We start from the raw sequence: 21,216 nt of genomic DNA, 5'->3' as shown, positions 1-21,216 counted from the left end.
CATTTAGGTAGGATGTGAATGCCCTACATTTGTGTGTGTGTGTGTTTGTGTGTGTGAGAGAGAGATAACAAACTATATTTGACTTGGAGGCCGAGTTCAAAATAGTCCCTTATCGGGAAGGATTAAATAGAAGAATAACCTCACAACTTCCGTGTGTGTGTGTGTGTGTGTGTGTGTGTGTGTGTGTGTGTGTGTGTGTGTGTGTGTGTGTGTGTGTGTGTGTGTGTGTGTGTGTGTGCACACACAGCTAGCTTTTTCTTTAATTGTATCGACCATATGTTTGGTTTTTACTGTGCATTTGTGTGCTTCTGCTTGTACAGTAAGTGTGTGTGTCTGTTCAGTCTAGATGTTGTGTTTTGTGTAAGTAACCTTTTTATTTACCTTTTTTTTATTGTCGAATTAAATAACTGCTTCAACATTCGAACCTTGGAATGCTTTTAAATACATAGCGTCGAAATAAAATCAACTTTAAGGTCTTGGAGGAGCAGGTTCCTTCACGTTGATGTCCTTCAGCAAACCAACATTGTCAACATAGAAACAACCCTGGCAGAACCACGAGCGGACAGAGCATGTCAACTGGCTGCATGAAGCGCCACAGTTCTTCGGCCAACAAATTGATGCCTGGTGGATAAAAACCCTGTACCAAACAGCAGCTGAACACACCATCTGTTTCTCTGCGATCCCACTCATAAGGGAAACGTATTTTAATTTATTTTTATTCCCCTTGTCATTTCATGGCCAATGCTTCCATCCTACAATTTTCTGCCATCTTGTTCCTGTTGTCATTTCATTTCTGTTACTGGGTGCAGGTTTTTCGGAGCTTACCATCTTAATGTTGCGGCTTATGTTGAGGTGGGACTTTTTTTTTTTAAAAATAAAACCCCTTGTGCTTTTTTGTTGCTCTTTCACAGATTATTGATTGCTGATTATGGATTTTTGATCTCCTCCGATTTTTTTCAGCTTTTTATCCTTTATTTATGTGGGTCAAATCAGCTATTGATAATATTTAAAGGTCCCATGGCATGGAAATGTCACTTTCCAATTTTTTTTAACATTAATATTTGTTCCCCCAGCCCGCGTATGGTCCCCCAGTGGCTAGCAAGTGTGATAGGTGTAAACCGATCCCGGGGTATCCTGCTCTGCCTGAGAAAATGAAAGCTCAGATTGTCCAATCTAGTATCTTGCTCCTTATGAGGTCATAAGGGGCAATATTAACTTCCCTTTCTCTGCTTGGCCCACCCAGGGAATTTGGCCCGCCCATGTGATAGAGACATCATGGCTTTCAAACAAGCAAAGTGGCAGTTTGCCCCCCCCCCCTTCAATAGCTACAGACACAGAAATGGTGCGTCCTAATGAAAGCTCATTGTGGGACTGGCTCTAGTGGCTGTAATTCTGCACCAAGGCTGAATTTTGAGAAAGAGACTTCAGATGGTATTAGGGGACCAATAAGGTCTACATACAAGCATCCAAAGAGCACCATGTCATGGGACCTTTTAACATTTTGGTATAATGCAACACATGCATGTCGAACCATTATAAAAATCACTTAATTATAACTATATTTTCATAAACCTCACGTCATAAAACTTATGTCCAACAACCTCCAGTTGATTTCTGTCGCTGTTGCTGTTCATTAGGTTTTTCTGGAGAAGCCACATTGGGAAAGCGTTTCTGCTCAGCAGAGAGCCCAGAGGCGGCAGTCAAGCAAGCCTTCTGCCATCTCTCCCTCCAGATTCAGCCTTTATATGCTCCATCTGTGGCTCTGGTCTATGATCGCTCCCCACAGCCACCTGCATCAGGGCCATCGCTGCCAGCCACAACCACAATTAGTCTCATCCACCCCAATTTAAGTAACATAATCTTTGTCTGTTAACGTGTGTGTGTGTGTGTGTGTGTGTGTGTATGTGTCAAAGAGTTCAGCATGCTTTGTTTTTGAGTATCATCATTGCAGTATCAACTTGTGCAACATATCCCGACAGGTTGCAGCGTATCGTTAGTTGAATAGAAACTATCAGTTGAAAATGGCCCTTAAAAATGTAACTGCCATTGTGCCTTTTATATTCAATTGAATGTGAAATTGTTTCAGTAGTATACAATACCAGTCAAAAGTTTGTGGTCACTTACAAATTTCCATACCACTCCATTGTAGACATAATACCTGCTGATCTGAGTGGGTGGATGATATTTAATGAAATATCTACATTGATCATTATCAGCAAACATTCATCCAATGTCCCAAAGGCACATTATGTTTACTAATCAATTTCATTTAAAAAAAACTAACTACAAAAGCATCGGAGAACACTTTTGTAATTATGTAAGCACCTAATGTAATCTGAAAACTGCTGCCCTCGTTAAAAAAACAATGCAACTGATCTCAGCTGGTATTCTGTCTGTAATGGAGCGCAATGGAAATGTCTAACTTTTGACCGGCAGTATAATGTTGGAAACGATTTGCTTTTATCCGTTTTTAAATTCAACAGGCAATTTGTTGTATTTTAGCCGAATACTGAAAGTAGCAGAAAAGCAGAACCGACAACACGTCTATCACCTTGTACAGCCATAGCTGTAACTCAGTTTTTCCTTCTTGTGATAATTGACTTCTGGCTGGCAGACAATCAACTGACCGAGAGCTGTACAAGTGAAATTAAACAATTCATAGTGAATCCATATGATGAAGACGAGTGTTGTTTTATGAGAACATGTTGCATCGATAGATTTTACACATGCAACGCTGTTCCCAAGAGTGCTTATGGCAAATAAAGTTCTTGAATCTTGTGTACATGTATGAGCGTAGATTCTGTATGTGTTTTTGAGAAAGACCATGTGTACGCTTGGATGTGGATGTGTGTGTGCGCACGTGTGAAAAGTGGATTAGATTTCACTGTGAAGGCATGTTGAACAGTCGGTCAATTTCCTGCTGCACGTTCAGTTTTCCGTCCCCATGACAAATTCCTCGATTTCCCCAACACATTCTTGATGCATTATTGGTCATGGATATTATATGGTCCCACATAGTTTCCCTGAGTCTGGGAAGTATTGAGTTGCTTGTGCGCTTATGTGGGTAAAAACAAAAAAGAAAAGAGAGAGAGAAAGAGCAATGGAAAGAAGGAGCAACGTGTAAGCCAACAATGTTTTATCCCCTAGTTGGAGAAGATTTAGTGTCATGTTAATGGAGTTTTCAAGGAAGTCATAATTCTGGCTTGCTTTATTTGAATTTCATGGCTTTCTAATTGTCTGTATTTAGAGCTAAAACCAATTTGTGATGGGAAACCATGCTACAGTACCTCAAATTAGAAACCCTTTTTTTAAAGTCTATAAGAACTACTTTGCGTAGTTAGTTTTTTGTATTAAGTAGAGTCTTTTCATGAGGTTTTCCCTGCTACTACTGTTAAAATAAGATAAGGAAAATGTTCCTACAAACAAAAGATCAGTTGACACTTTCAGTCTGTCCTTGCAAGATTGTGGGTCTGAATGTAGCTTAAAAAAACATGTCATGTGATTAAATCCAATCAATCCATTAAAGCAGATACGCGATGCCACATAATGAATATACCATTTTTTTTCAGACCTTACTCCATAAACAATGTGCCAAAATGGGCTTTTAAACCAGAGGGATGTTGTCTGTGAAGATTAAGTGAATGTTTGTAGTGGCAGTGGGGGAACTGACATGGCTTGGGGCGTCCATATTGTTGAGGAAAGTTAAGGAGGTTTAGCTCAAGTGTGAAATCCATATTGAAGCCCTTCGGTTATGCTCGACTTGACGGGTTGCGTGTGGGGGGGTGTTTTCACATCTGTCCGCGTGTGTGCTTGTGTGTGTGCTTGTGCATGCATGTGCGTGCATGCATCTATTTTTATGCTACCTTTACGTGTGTGAATATACAAGTATGACAGTATGAATGTATCACACTGGTATTTTGTGTGTGTGTGTGTGTGTGTGTGTGTGTGTAGGGGGGGTATAATTCATGACCCTTAAGTCCATTGACTGGTGGCTTAAAAGACCAAAATATAGCAAAAAAGTCCATATGGTACTTATCATAAGCGGCCATATTTCTCCATTACTAGAAGCAATTTGTTTTAATTGCCTACTTAGAAGTAATATGGCCTCAAACTAGCATATTTTATTTTCATAAGAACCTAAATGAAATATGAGAATGCCTATTAACTGCCACGATTATGTTATAATAATCAGAAAATTGAGTTGTCAAGACTGGAAAGCCTCTTTTAGATGGTAGTTACACAGCATGCTGGGTGGGGGTGGGTGTGTGTGTGTGTGGGGGGGGGGGGGGGATTTTTGGATCAGATTATCCCACTTAAACTTTTCGATATAGAGTATGAAGACCTAACTGTCTACAATTAGAACTGCTCACTCTCCAATTAATGGCTCCGCGTTTAGCTTGATTGTTTACACAGAAAGCTACTTGTACATTTTAGGGGAAAAATAGATCATTAAATCAAAATATACTTTGAAGATGCAGATTGGCACATGACTGCACCTCCTTGCATTACAACCTCATCGGCAGTGAAGTGTATCCTCAGGGAGGATTCCTTAATAGCACTATGGCCTCAGTGTACACTGCATCCTGACTGGCTGGAGGGGTGTTAATGAGTTTGAAATAATCCCAAAATCTTCAGTGCTGTAGTTTTAATACCAAAGTAAATAATGCATCACTGAGATGTAAGAATTTTGCTGAGTCACAGTTCACGAGGGTTTATCGCTGCTACTTAATTTCGCTGATAAATGGCTGCAAGGGAAGCTAACACGGGACAATGTAATTGACTAAGCATAAATTCCAAATCTGCACATAGGTCACCGTCGTCATCCCTCCTCTGATGGTAACCATGCCCGTTGCCTGTAATGTGTTACGAGCTGAACAATATCAACTGATCCAACATCAGGTCACAACACATGACTAAATCAGCTTCACTGTGAGACAAGCCAGTGATGGATCAGCGCAGCTATTTTAAGATAATTTGTGTGACGAGCAATGTCAAAAATAATAGAAAGATTAAAAGCTACCCCAGAAGAAATGGGTGAACATTGCATTAGGAAATACCTTTTGAAATCAACAGGGAGATAAAAAAAAGGAGTGAAACGTTAAGCACGTTTTGCTTTCACTTGGTTGACATTGTTTATATTAAACGGTTAATGCACCCAAGGCTCCAGCTATTTCCTGTTGATGTACAGTACACAGTAGTGTTGTTTAATACACACACGCACACATGCACACAATCTACCAACAACCTCAGTCAGGGAGGATTATTAATATTATTGGAATAAAAACACACATTTTTCTCTGACAGTAATTCCCACGTTGTGCTCGTGGCTATGCTTGACTCAGCTCTTCCAATCGTTTTTCATGTGCAAGAGGCTTTTAGGAAAGCTTTATGTTCAAAAGACAGGCATAAGGGATTCTCATGGGGCTGTGACACTCCCATTAGGAATATGATTCTTACAATACAGCACACACATTAACGTAGAAACACACACCAGCTCTGTAGTCCCCGCCTGCAGCAGCAGAGGCAGATTGTGCTTGCATTGTACCCAACATGTTTGGGAGCTCTGACTCAATATCGCTCTTGTACTATGAACTTCAAAACTGGATTTGGCGTCACGGCATCTCGAGGTACAAAACCTAACTTGTGGTGCTTAAGCAGTTGGGAAAACAGCTAAAAGTCTTTCTAATTTTAAATGCAAATGCTAGTACTTGAAGCTTGCTTTCTGCATTCCTAAGTTAACATAGATTCAGTTGCTGCAATATGTAAAGTTGTAAAGTTGAATGTACCGTGATATATTGTCATGTTTCTTGACTCCTAGCTAGCCTCTTAATCTCAGACAAAAACAAGACCTACATGTGAGATGTAGCGAACTGTTTTCATTATTTAAGGAGCAGAACACACCTTTCCAGATGTGCCTGCAAACACATCTGGAGTGTGCTTAGGAGGAATACGTTATCAGTGGGTGTGTGAGAGGCTGGCATCAATCATGACCAATCAAATCAGCTCCTCTAATTGCCTTTAAAAGCAATGCACTCCCTGCCATGAGGCACTGACAGTTTTATTATGAATAGTACAGACTGTGTTCTTCTAAGAGGAATAGAGGGCGGTCTGGACTGGATATTCTTGTCCTGTTGCAAGGCACAAGGGCCACCAAGGGCAGATTGGGTGTCTTTAATCTTGAAATAACTGTAAATATTGAAAATGTTTGAGTCATCATGTCAGTACATTCTGCTCTAGTCATTTGAAGCCATTAGAACATCATGTTGACATGTATTATTCATGTAGTCACACAAATTGAAGAATTACACCATCCCCGTTGAGAAAAAAGCCCCTCATGTCCTTATCAAAGACTTTTAAAACACACAGTGTAACACAAAATAGTTACATTTTGGTACTTGCCGATAACGAGTGCCGATTCAAGTACTTAATAATCCCTCTGGGGGCCGAGGGTGTTTTCAAACAGATGATTTTGGCATCTCTGATATTGTTGTCAATAAGAACAAAGCAGTATTTTCAAAGTACCATGCCTTTTTCTATTCAAAGCTCAGTGTCTGGGCCTGGACATTTCCCCAGGCTAGTGTCACAAAAATAAATCATATAATTCCTAATATCAAAATGCTGAGTTAAGTTTAGAAAGAATGAAGAACGCAAAGTCTGATGCATATTAAGTACCCATGTGGATTTACCAAACCAGCGGGGAGTATGTTATGTTTACGCCAGCAGCTAAGTCCACAAGAGTTTCTCCAAATTTGAATACTTATGGAAAACTATACCAGTTAAAACAGTTAGACTACACACCGAGAGCTTTCGTTTCAACCTGTTTGTGATAAACAAAATCGCTATTTACGGAGTAGGGCTGGGGTTGTCAAAAGAGCGCTGTGGAGAAACCGCATGCAGACAGAGCAAATGGAAATATCGCTTTCTTCATGTTGATGCCCATTAATCAGATGAGTTACATTGGGCTAACACCAAATACTACTCCAAACGCTACTCCAAATATCAGTGGTGAAGTTTACGGGCAACGGGCTGCTGATTTTCAGCAAGAAGCTTTGGAAACATGGTTTCTGTGATGTGGTGACGGCTGGGAATCTCTCGGCTCCAGTACACTGAGAAGACGTCAGAATTATTATTAACGACTGACAATGGCTGGTCGTCATGCGCAATCATGCATTGTGCAAAAGCCTAGTTATTGTTTTACAGCCCAAATTCTCCAAACGGCTGCCATGGCTCCTCTTCCGTCGCCTATACCTACTTTACGGAGAAGTTATTGTCACGTTGCTACGAGGTGATATCAGTTATGGTAGTATGGGAGTAATTTTATGACTACAAGTACACGCGCACGGCATTTGACCGACACCCAATACTGGCATCGTTATTGGTGCATCCCTAATTGAGACAACATGGTTCTACTGCTTGTTGCCTTTTAAGTATCCAATACCCAGTATTGTGTCTTTGACTAGAAGGCTGCCAGTAGTCCCTTGGCCCTCCCAGTGAAACAGAAATGAGAAGCATGGCCATTCTTTTGTATTTGGTCCTGACTGAAGCAGACAGACATGATTGCCTCAGAGGTGAATGGACTTTGGATGGAGATTACATGCCCTTTTGTCTGCTATAGATTTTAGCGATAAAAGCAAGAGAAGAACAATTTCCCTGGCCACAGTCTGAACAAACAGCCCCTCTCTGTTGATTCCAGTATTACACTTATATGGGGTCTTTCTATGGTAATGGTGCAATCATTTTTTGGGATCTTTTTTTTCCGACCGACATCATTATACCTGAGAAAGTGAGCAATCTGCTGTCTTCTTGGAGAAAAGCTGTGATAGTAAAGAGTCTGAAATTGTGAAAGCACTCTATGTTGTAACACCGTTTTATTATAGTAATTTTTGGCTCTTTCGACTCAGCTTATTGGATTTTTTGCACAGTTCGTGGTCACAAGGGCTCTTGGGATTGATTATGAGTTGGTTCAAGAGAAGGAAAGTCAAAGACAATGTTGGAAATGAAAATGGGCAAATTCAAACTTACAGGCAATAACAGCAATCTTGGTATCAAACTGGCTTCTCTAAAAGCAACATTATATGTTTAAACATTTATCACAGAGCTAAACAGACTGTGAGGTTCAGCGGAAAGGTCAAAATAGACCATGCTTTACCTGGAGAAAGAAAATGCCCATATTGCATTTCTTCTCACATAATCACACACATTTCCCTGTAAAAAAGGAAAATATATTTTGAACAGTAAGAAACTGAGGCAATCAGGTTTCGGGTTCACACATGCTGTGGACGCAGGTACACAGGGGAGCAGAGATGGACAGATATAGAGTCAAGAGGGGAGAAACAGTTGGGTTTTTTGTTGAAAAGAGCAAAAATGAATTGAAATACAGAGAAAGCCTGTAAGAGGCTTTTTTGTGACAAGCCAGGTCGACATTTGACATTGTATTATTTTATATGTTACATATATCTTATATCATACATTATGTTCATACTCTACAGTTAGCAAAACGTCATTGCTAAAAAGTACATATTTACTGTAAAAACATAGTAAAAATGTATCTTTCTATTGAAGTGTCTCTCAAATGATCACTGACTTTCATATTGCATGCTTGAGCAGTTGCTTATACAAATGATATCAATCACTGGTATCAAATCAAGCTTTTAAATTGCATGCAGATATGTTAACATCTGGTAATGTAAGAAATTGAAGAAAATTGTCTATGAGATTGTGTGTGTGTGTGTGTGTGTGTATAGATGTGTGTTGGTTTGAAATGTTCATGGACCCAGCTTCCATGTTACTAAGATCCTGTACAGCTAGCTAATTTGTCTATAATAGGTAGTTATATTAATAGTTGCTTTCACACAAGTAGATTTGGACCTCAGTTAGTCATAGAACTGTAAATTAAATGGGATTGGATTACATTACAACATCTACCTGGGATGATTAAAGTGATGGCATCATTACATGGACCATTATTGTGATGGCTTGCCTTAGCTGTAAGCAAAGATAAATGAATAACACAAGTCACATACAGTATATCTGTGCATTTTTTCAAACACCTTGTTGTCAGTAGCGATATGAGGAGAATGTTAATTCTGTTCTCACCAAATTAGTTTTGCCTTATGTGCTAACCACTATTTTTCATCTAACTAAATTGGAAGTAGTCTCTGTCTGTCTTCTTCTCGACAGCTGTTCATCCGATCAACTTCACACTTGGAGGGTGAATTGCTGAGGACACTGGGAAAGTGCAGTGTCCTGAAATCTAACGGAGATATTTATTAGTAATACATGACTCACTACATTATTAACAGCTACACAGCCAAACTTGCTTAGTACAGCTCTTTCTCTGTCACTCGCTACTGTACCTTCAAGAACAGATGAAGAATGAGAGACCGGAGGGACCAGATATGTTACGGTGTAGCTAACTCAAACATTTCAAGCAGGAATTTTGTTCCTTTTGTTCCCAGAAATAGCCTGCCTTCAAATAGGCAGCTGTTAGCAAATGACGCGTACACTCTAGAATTGCTAGGGGTTGCAGCTGCGTTGTTGTTGCGTGGGTTCCATACGCAACTTCTAGGCAATACCCGCTCTTCAATAGGATTTGCATGCTACTATTGGCCAGGCATCCATGTTTATGGATTTATCCTAACTCTAACTACTCGAGATTAGTGCCTAAATCCAACAAATTAGGCTGCTTTGTAGGGCTGGACTTGCCTAGACGTTAAGCAGGAGCCATAATAAAACATTGCAACTATGTCGTGGCATGTGTATTGCTCTGGACCCAAGGAAGCAGGGTTGGAGTGTGAAGTTGTTCTCAAAGCGGTTCTCAAGAAAGCGCCAAGCAGCAACAATGGAGGCCAAGCTATCGGCTCCTTCAGAACAGGCACGTTTTCATCTGCACTAGTATATTAAATGGGTGACGCAGCCTTTGTGAAATCCCGAGCATTTAGATGAAATCCTTTGTCTTCTGTTGTATTCACCACAATAATTACAGCAGTGATGAAGCTTTCATTTAAAGGGATGTTGACCCTCTTTATAAAAGAGGCTCTAGAGCTCTCAAATTAACATATTGGAGCACCAAAATGGCTGCATACATCAATGGGTTTCCATTACAGAGAGATGGATAAAATTGCCAGGGGCAACAGGCCGTGAGGGGCTCCAAGTGGATGAGAGTGAGTAAAAATAATGATAATAAATTAAGAGGCAGACATATACAGTGTATATGAAAGGGACACAAAGAAACGTACGAAGAAATGGAGAAAGACTGAGACAAATATGTAGAGAAACCGAGAGGCATGGGCTGAGCAGCGCAACAAAGCAGACCGGCACAGAGATAGAAGAGAAAGACAGATAGAGCTATGAGAGGAGTCAGGCCACCAGATGGTCTAATGACTATAGGAAATATTAAAGCTGGCAACCGCACACCAACGTTAATGACGCAAGTCATTTAAGAGCCTCGAGAAGAGCCACTGTGTGTATGTCTGCACATCTTGCGAATGAGTGTGGCACATTTGACTGAACTTCTGAAGTCATGAAGTCCTACAAATGATTGTATAATTACCAAAAGTCTGGAGACATTTGAACCATACATTGTCTGGTGAGAAAACTGTGGGTTAGGCTTCGGGCAAGGATACAGTATGTGCCCAAGTTCAATTTAGGTTAATGCTGACCTGGGAATCTGTGCTACTGACCAACACTATCCATCTCGACATCTGTTTTCATGTGGGACATGAGCCGCTGTAGAAATGAGCAGCATTAGCATTAAAACAGTGAGCAGTATACGACATTACAGTACACATTTTATATGTAAAATCCTAGGTAGGAATGACCAAATTAAAAACATGTTTTGTGAACACTGTAAATATCTAATTTTAATTCATCATTCATAATTGTTTAAGACAATCTTCAACATTTTAGTTTTTTTGTGATTGTTGTGGGCAAAAAATCCTTGATTTTGGGGCACATTGTCTTAAAAAATGCGAATATGCAGGCTATATATGCAATTTTATGCAATGAATTTGCAGGAACTTGCAAAAATTGTGGGAACTTGCAAAAAATTCTGACTGCATTTGTCTTTTTGTGATATTGCGCCCCCGCTTAAATATCCAGATTATATCCGATTATGTATTGAATTATGCAATCACATAATCACGATAATTCTCGAGACCGACTCAAACACGCGCTCTGGGACATCTGGACTTGTGATGGTTGAGCTGACGTGTAAGCGGTTCCAGGAAAGTGTCTCCAAGACGATACTGTCCGGGTGACGGGTACAAGTCTGCGGCTGTCCGGTGAACTGGGACTCGGTGCTCGCTTGGTGGTTTAACGATTAATGATCAGTTAAAACGGTCTGGAGATTGACTTGCTGTTGCCGTTCGCTCTGTATGCGGACCTTGGTCCGGACTTTGAGAAGCCCTAGACAATAAATAAACAGCATGTATGCATACTGTAAGCTTCTACTCATCCTCTCTCAGTATCTCTTGTCTCTTTCTTGCCTCTCCGTCTTTCCCCTTCCTTCTTCATTCCCTCTCTTATCTCTCTGTCATGGGTCTATATTAAATATTCTGACCAGGCTCCTACGGTGAACACATAATTAGAAATCACTGAACCGTGATTACAACATGGGGGCTTTTTATATATCCGTTTGGGGAACATCTTCATGGTCAGAATACTACACCAGCCTGAAATGGTGGTGTCCTACAATACATTTAGATAGATAGGAGGAGATAGAGAGGAGTGGGAGGATAAGGTAGAATGGATTAATGGATTGATAGTTGGGGGGGGGGGGGGGATAGGAGACGTCGACGATGAGATGGACACAGAGAGTTATGGCTTGTCTCCGTTAGCGGTGTTTTCCACAGCCAGCCAGATTTCATAATCATTGTTTGGTTTTCATCTTCATTAATAAGCCAGCTTCACCAAACAACACTTGGATTTTAAAACGACAGGACTGGTGAGAATACAGCCAATGACAGTAGCAGGTGGTAACATGAACACTACAGCCATCAAATATAATGCTTCAATTTGTTTGTGTTACACATTGGAGCCAGTTGTGGCCCGCTCTGGCTTCTTGTGAAATGATAATTCTGCCATTAGCCAGGTGGAGACCGCTGTAACACTTTAACAGTAATAGGCAATATAAGAAATAAGCAACACATGTTACAAAGTCCTGCAAAATAGAAGAAAACACTTCTGGATAAGGTATAAAGTTGGGCAGTATTACGATGTATCGATATCGTGATATGAGACGAGATATAGTCTTAGATTCTGGATATATCGTAATATGGTAAGTGTTGTCTTTGCCTGGTTTTACAGCCTGCATTACAGTAAAGTGATGTCATTTTCTGAACTCACCAGACTGTTCTAGCTGTTCTATTATTTACCTTCACACACTAAGTCATAAAATCATTTCTCGAGAATATTTCTCAAAAATCTCATTTATAATAACATTTTGCTAAAGCACCAATAGTCAACCATACAATATTGTCGCAATATAAACATCGAGGAATTTGGTGAAGAATAACGTGATATGTGATTATCTCTATATCGCCCAGCCTTAATAAGGCGGCACCTACTATTTTCATAATTGATTATTCCGTGTATCTGTTAACTATTTTCTTCTTCAAATAATGGATTTATATAATAGGAATAGTTTAGTAATACTTTCTGACTATAAAATAGGTAAATTGATGATGAACAGAACAGCAGCAAATCCAGACATTTAAGAAGGTCTGAACCAGCCAACGTTTGCTGTTTAGACTTCAGAAATGAATGAAATGACAAATCGATGATCAAAATAATTGTTGTTTATACATTTTCTGTCAATGGACAATAGTATTTCAGCACTAACTTGATTGCTGTCACAATATCATAGCATAGTGTAATGTCTACCTTAAAGCAGCTCCATTGTGCAACCATTTGCTTCATTTCGCAGCTATGTTGGAGGATGACTTAGATCCCTTTGAGCTTTTTCATGATGTCATCGTGACCCCTTTCCGTTTACGCATTCTCATAAACAAGTTTGTATGCTATTGTATGAAAACTTCGGCACAACTACTTCGTATGATATCGGTCAGGGCCAACCGGTCACTTGACAGTGAAGTTTAGCCCTTGTTACAGGTAGTGACTGTGAGACGTGTTCAGGGCACGGTGACAGCGATGACTATCACGGCCCACGCCAGTTAAGTTTAGGATCTAAAACGTCTAGTTAAGATTAGAAAAAGGTTTGAGGTTTGGGTTAGATCACCGGTCCCATTAAGTAGTTCCTCCGTGGCACTTATACCCGTTTGCTGAGCGAAAGTCTTGTGTTTCCCCCATTACGTCTTTCAGGGCACGAACTCCGCTCCCCTGCTTGAAGTTTTTTAGGCCACACCTAAACAACCCAACCTCGTCCCTACAGGGATCTTCACAGCCGTAGATAGTGGCAGTCAATGTGGGGCTTACATACAAATGGGTGCATTACTTTTTGGATCCTTTTTTAAGAATGGTTCATAAGAACAGTCTTTTTATTTATTTAATAATAATTGTGCATTTTAATATTTTATAAGATGCTGTCTTTAGGGGCAAATGGCAATATGCAATTATATTTTTGGCAAGTTTAGGAATGCAATTTTATTTACTTTTATTTGTACTTTTTAATGGTTTTGTGCAATGTTATTCATTTATAATGTAAATGCTTTGTGTGTCTTTTTAAACTTGACTTGACTTTCTGAGTAATAACCGCACAAGAGTTCCTATGTGTGAAAACACAAATGGCAAATAAAGTTCTTGATTCTTGATTCTTGATTCTTTCAGTAGATTGTGATCATGCAATGTCTTTGCTGACTGTGGTAAAGTATAGCGGTATTACGATGCCATAGCATGACGTGTGCATTGCTATGGCAACACAGAGCTGTAATGCAATTTCAAAGTGTGTCCTTTATTGCTCTTTGTGATGTCACAGTGTACCTCTCTCCTGACCTAGTGTGTGTGTACACATTTGATATGTGGCCATGGTGTGACTTTTACCTGACTTTGTCCCTGTACAGCTTTAATATGTTGTCATGGTGTGACTAGCTAGTTATGGTTTGTGCTGAGGGCTTATGGCTGTATTACAAAAGGACAGAGGAGCCTGTGGGACAGTTTTCATCACCGCGTGTCCTTGGAACACGTAGACATTCACACATGTCACACATGATACGGCACACGCACACACACACACACACACACACGCACACTCACACGCACACGCACATGCACATACAACACATTCACTCACTCACTCACTTACTTACTCATGAGGACATATCTTATATATATACTATATATTTTGTCACTTTGCCTTACTCTCTCTCGACTTCTCCACACACACACACACACACACACACACACACACAGACACACACACACACACACACACACACACACACACACACAAACGACGCACCCACACACACACTACGCATCCTCATGCACCCTATTTTTATGAGCCCTCCCTCGGCTATAGCAGGAAATGAATGTCCGGCAGCTGAGGCTGTTAATTAACATTTATGGCTGGAGATGACCATTGAATCGTTAGACTGGCTCTCATAGCTTTCACGTCAAAGCAACAAGGGTATAAAAATCCAATCTTTGTCCCTGACTCTTTGCCAAAGTAATGATGCTGCTTCATGATGTTGATTTGTTTCTTAATGATATCTAAACCGCACGGATCCCCCTTGGCGGTACAGTGCTTGTTAGATTATTTGTTTGCAGCAGTGAGTGACACCCAGGCTGGCGAAATTTGCAAAGCTCCAACAACTTAGTTGTTCAATTTAGCTGAATGTTGTAGTCTGTCTTTGCCAGTGTTTCTTAATATGTCTATATTCTCTCTTTTAAGATCCCATGACCTTTGGATGCTTTTACATAGGCCTTAGTGGTACCCTAATACCATATCTGAATTCTCTTTCTCAAAATTCAGCCTTACGCAGAATTACAGCCACTAGAGCCAGTCCCACAATGAGCTTTCCTAAGTATGTGCCATTTCTGAGTCTGTAGCTTTTGAGGAGGAGGGGGGGGGCAAGGTGGAGGCAAGGTGGAGGCTGGGGGTGTGGCCTTGACAAACTGCCACTTTGCTTGTTTGAAAGCCATGATGTATCTCTCTCATGGGTGGGCCAAATTCTCTGGGCGGGCAAAGCAGATTACCAGATTAGCAGGTAACCTTGCCCTATATGATCTTATAAGGAGCAAGATTCCAGATCGGCCCATCAATCAGAGCTTTTGTTTTCTCAAAGGCAAAGCAGGATACCCAGGGCTCGGTTTACACCTATCACCATTTCAATCCACTGGGGGACCATAGGCAGGCTGGGGGAACTCATTTTAATGTAAAAAAAAACTCATAAAGTGAACTTTTCATGCCATGGGACCTTTAAATACAGTGTATAATGCATCGATATTGTCATTCAATACAAACTGCTTTAAGCCACCAGAGTTTTGGCATATCTTTTATTCTATCCTAATCACTCCTTTTCTCTTTTCTGCCTCTCAACTTTTTATTTCTCAAGTTCTCTCAGCCCGTTTAATCCCACAGTTGTCTCCTTCGGCTAGCCACTACAGCCCCGCCGGCCTGCTATTGAACCATTGCTTACATACTGTACATGCCGGGGTGATCGACTAGTGTGTGACTAACCAGGCACATACTGTAACCTGGACCAAGACTTTCCAATAGGAAGCAAACAAAACAAACCCCTCGATTGATAATAGTAGACATGACATCAGCACATTTTACACATACAAACAAAAGCAGACACATGGAAACCTCTACTGGTACACATGCAGCGCATTAATAAATACTCACAAAGACATGCCTACGTATAAACACGTTTCTTTTCAACACTCATACCATTCAAACCAAACCATTGCCATTATAAAGTTCCCTTGTCACATGTACAGTATACACACATCCCCACACCACACACAGACATCTAAATCAGTTCCATTCACAGCCCCAAACACCTGCCAATCTTCTAATAGTTCTCATTCCATGTCTGCTCTCCCCCGACCAAGGGGAAACTGTGTGTGAGCAGCATGTGTGTTGATATTTGTGTGTGTGTGTGTACGCGTGTGAGTGCACGTGTTAGCAGTCTGACGAGCACAGATAAGGTGGCAGTTATGTTATCGTGCTGAGCCAACCCTACCCTAAACCCTCACAAACCTCAGGTGTCACAGCGTGCTGGCTTTTCCTCAAGCATCCCCTCATTTTCATGTCAATTTCACAGCATTTCGCTGTCTCCCAGCCCCTGCCCTCCCTCCACTCTTTCTCTATCCTTCGATTTGGATAGGCAGTTAAGTCCATTTTAGGTCAGTTTTACTCCTCTGTTCTCCCTTCATCCCTCGCCGTTTCTTCCTCTTGCTCTTTAGCTGTTTCTTGGGATTCATCCACTTGGACTTGTAATCAATGTCTCTCATCTTTGGCCAACTTTGACAAAGAGTTTGCTATCCTGCTTTTTCCTTCTTCACCCACATCTGACTCATTTTCCTCTGCTTTTCTTTCTCTCCTTGTCTCCATTTCTTGTTTTCCCCACTAGTCGCTGACCCCTCTTTCCGTTCTAAATAGTCCAGAACAGGTGACAATTCACTTTGACTTTGCCAGACCACCTCACTCATTTTCAATGTCTCTCTCTCCTTCTCTCTTCCACTTTTCTCACCACACCGTCATCCAGTTATTTATTCACTGCACGGCAGAGATGACAACCTTTTTATCAACCTGCCAGTCATTTTGCCCATCACTCTTTAGTCACTCTTTAGCCGGCCAAGCCGTAGCCCTGAGTCCTTCCTTTCAGCCTTGTAAGACCATCTTAAATCACATGAGCTCGGTTTTAGGTCACAGATGATTCGCTGACAATCCTCTGAGGCAGACAGCTGAGAGTTGAACCAATCAGTGTCTGTTGGGAGTGGTTCAGCTGATGACGACAGCAAGCAGCGGCATATTTAATCCTAATTTGGTGTTGATTTGCATCTATCACCATATGTATATGTATATATGTCAGTCCATTTCTATATATAACTTTTAAGAACAAGTTGTAATGATGAAAATTGTAATGATGCAACAGTAACATATTGTTAAAAAAATGTGGGGTTTCCAACAATCACCATGGTTTTTCCAAGCTAAACCTGCAGATAACCAAGCAAGTAGGTGTGTATGATTCAGGAAATGTCGCGATTCGATTTCGATTTTTAGACTCACAATTCGATCCAACATCTATTTTTCATTCAAAAACAATTCTCGATTAAAAAAACTATTCACATTATTTAAATGTCGCTACTTCTATCTTGCGATTGCAGTAGACATACAAATTAAAAAAAATATGAATCGAATTTTGGAATTCTATGTGTTGATTTTGAATCGGTAGAGCTTGAACCGCGATTTAAAAACAAATTGTTTTTTTTTTTTAAACCCTTACAAGCCACAATCCCATAATCGGGTATAAAAAAAGGTTTATGCTGATGTGTCAAAGGAGACCAATTGTCATCATGTAGCGGCTTATTAAGAGGCTGATCTAATCATCTGCATTTGGTCTATGCTCATTAACAATACCCCTGATCCAAGAAAACGTCTGGCTACAGGGAAATGGGTTTTATAAAACTCCCTTCCTTAATGTCTTTCAATTTCCCTTTTTTGTGTGTGTCATGGCAAGTTGAATATCGTCACTGTGTGTCCAAAACCGTTACTTTTCAGGAAATGAAAAATAGGCTAATTTGAAAATATTATATTGAGCTATTTTCTCAGATGAACTCCCTTCGGCCCCGTTTAAATATTTTTAAAACCCCTCAGAGAATCGTAAAGGGTGACCAATAGAATTCATTTATGAAAAAAAATGGTTTCTGCTTGACAGCGATAATATAAAATAGTTCTTTAAATTTGACTTTGCAGCCCTGGTGTAGGTTATTTAGTTCTTTTCAATTTCCCGTGAACTCCTTCTCTATACATTTCTGGCAGTCACAGGGACATCTTTCTCAATCCTCGCCATTAACTTTCATTTGAAACCAAACAATCTTTGCCAAATCGTCTCTCTTTCTTACCTTGCTCCTTTTGGCCCTTCCTAGCCTTCCCAGTACCTCTCCCGTCTCGATCTTCATCTCCCACCAAATATGATCATCTTTGTCAGCTTTGTCATTTCATTTCACCTTATATCACCCCTCCCTTTCCTCCCTCTGGCCTTGCGTTCCCATCTGATACCAAGTCAGGCAGTTGTTATCAATCTGCCAGAGGAGAGAACCCTATCTATGTTTCTCTCTTTCCCTGCCTTGTTTTTTCCTTCCTTCTCCCCCCCACTCCATTCTTGCCTCCGTTCTTTGCAGCCTTGCCTGGATTCACATCTGGCGGTGCAGCGGTGGACGGATGCAGGGATGAGAGGCGTGAGTATCTGTTGAGCATCCCTGCGAGCTTTCACTCTTCTCTCTTTGTCCTCCTCACTGGCTCCAGGGTTCATTATTTTGCTCTGTTTGCTATTCTGTGTTTGTCTCTCTCTTAGCGTTTAAGATGAAAGCTTTTTTTTATTTATCGCTTATGACATATTGCATTTAGTTTTCTCTCCACATTGTTGTCTCAGAAATGCAGCTAATGGAAAACCCCCTCATCAGTATGTATCACACCTTTGCAAAAAAAAAGAAGCTCCATACAATCATGGCACATGATAAAGAACAGTTCTCAATACTAGTCTATAATACGATTTATTTAAATGTCAGAAAAAAACATGTTGAAGTCTTGTTTATTTTCTAAAGGGTGGATACTGTTACTCATGTGGAGGCATCTGATTTATTTACATCATGAACCATGATTCTGACAGAAACGTAGTGTCATAGGCTGAAACGAAATATAACATGAATATTTCCCAGTAATAAGCGACAGCAGCTCCCTTCACATTTACATTTTCCCCCTGACTTTCTCAGCATAAGTATAGCTTCCTGATTCCACTTGTGATCCATCCAAGCCTGACATTTAATTGACTCTTTCAGAGTCAGGGTCGGCATGTGTTAAGTTTTGCTTCACTCAGGCACATTTTTCCTTGTTGGGAGGGGGATCAAATTCTGCCGGCTCACGGCTAAAGGAAGCCCACGGTGACATCTTTGATTTACTCTGCTATTCAAAATAGGCCTACAGTTATTACGCCGAACCAACCACGACGTTCTGTTTTAAGAGCTAACATTAAACGTTTACCTCTTCCTGACGTATTATCGTATTATGTTCTAATCTTGCGTTTCAGTATTTAATACACTCTTTGAGTGTCACTCAGTTGTGAACAATGGTGTGTTTTGGGAATTATAAATAATGGAGTAACAGCCTGCAGTCAACTCTATCTGTGCTGGTGTGAAACTAAAGGTTGTTCTCATTACATGATTGCCTGGTAAGAAGTTAAAATGTCAATGTTTTCCAGCGTGGAACACAGCGCTGTCTATTTCTGTTCTGGTAGTTCTGTTCTGGTTATTTTTGCGACTAGAAATCATTTCTCTAAAGTATGTGTGTGGGTGTGTGTGTGTGTGTTTGTACGTGAGTTTATTATATTTGTTTATTATATGGGACTAGCTGGTAATGTGGCAAAATGCAAATATCACGCTATTTTTGACAAAATACTTCAATGTCCATATTATGGCAATATTGTAGTGTGTAGTGTGAATATTAAAGCTTTCACAAAAAGTGACCACAATGACTTTTGATAAATAATCCCCAATAATGTGCATACAATGACTAAGTGGGCAAAGGAAAATATTACCAAAGCTAGAAAAGTGTAGTAAGTTTAGAAATCCAAAATTGAAGACAATATCTAGTCTCAAATATTAATGTTGATAGAATAGTGATAGAACAGCCCTATGTGAGTCTGACTGGTGATTGGGGAAAGGCCTTGACCAACTGTTGACCCCTCTTCACAGACCTCTTCACAGCGAGCCGGTCCGGGCAGGATCTGTGTAGCCTCCTGGTTCTGGCTGTGTGAGAAACCAAGCAATACACATTGCAAACTAATATATTAGGATATATTCACCCAATCTTCAACGATCTATGAATAACAAACCACTCTGACTTGAGCGTGACCACAGTTAACCACTAGGACAAAGCGATGCAGCTCTCTAGAGTTATACATTTATGAACATGAGCTGCACAGCAGAAATTGAGCTTTGCTGAACACAGAGAACGGAAGGGGAAACATTTACATTTCTGGCCAGAACATGACACACAATGAGGTGCAAGGGAGCATGCAATGCATCACATAATACCAAAATTACAGAGACAGCATTAACATTTGCTGTAGAGATGTTTCTCAATTGAATCTGAAATATTACATTGCTTTAAATCATTTAAAAACTTAAATCTTGCTGAATAGAACGCACTAATTTCGGGATGACGTTTTGAGCTCCCCTGTGACTCCTGATGAGTTAGTTGTGACCAATTACCCCACCTGTAGTATACAGGTAAGTCAATGCATAAGGTCTCTCTTTTGCTGGATGCCAAGTCAGCTCACAGGTAACCAAATTAGACAGAAACTAAAGCGGCCGGAAAAAAGACTCATAACAAACGCTTACTAAAGTCAGTGGGATTTGTAGAGCAATGTGTCGCTGCACAACTGCCTCGTCCATGACTACTGTGAACATCATTTACCGACAAGTAAGATGCAAAATGATGTGTTGAGTGAAATTTCCAACTCAGCCTATGAGAGATGTGTAACCATTAGGCTTTCACAAACCTCTCTCACACACTCCCACAAACACGACTACTGTCATCACCTCTGATTTTAATATATTATCCCCAGCAAATCCATATAAAACGGTGTCTTCATCGTTATTTTTAGATCATAATAATCTGTTCTCCTGAATATCTACGCTCCACCAATTGCAGGTGGGAAAATTGCAGGTCATAAAACGGTTGCAAATTGTCATTCTTCAAACTTCAGACACATTTCTCAGCCAGCCCGCCTATTCATGAGGTAACTGGAGCCAGGTCAGTCATTGGGCAGGTTGTAACACAGTGAGCAAAGGAAACCTTCAAATGTATATCTAAAGCACATGTGGCCGTAAACATAGTCAACACATAATATATTCGCTTTATAGTGCATTTACTAAGTAGTGTGCACTTTTAAAAGCTGTATAAATGCTGCTTTGCTGGCTGCATACTAACGGATGCACACACACTTAGATGCACATGTCCTGACACTCTTTCACCTGTCTATTCATTTCTCTGCTCATGCCACCCTATAACGCAGCACCCTTCTCATT

General features: G+C 40.4%; 1 protein-coding gene across 1 annotated transcript in view; it reads left to right on the top strand.

The window, feature by feature from the left end:
• cntfr (ciliary neurotrophic factor receptor) overlaps nucleotides 1–21,216 on the top strand; it is a 246,311-nt gene that overhangs the window by 16,855 nt on the left and 208,240 nt on the right. The window lies entirely within an intron of this gene.

This window comes from Etheostoma cragini, chromosome 16, assembly GCF_013103735.1.
Source record: "Etheostoma cragini isolate CJK2018 chromosome 16, CSU_Ecrag_1.0, whole genome shotgun sequence".
NCBI classification, from domain to species: Eukaryota; Metazoa; Chordata; class Actinopteri; order Perciformes; family Percidae; genus Etheostoma; species Etheostoma cragini.
This window is presented reverse-complemented; position numbering and strand designations above follow the sequence as displayed.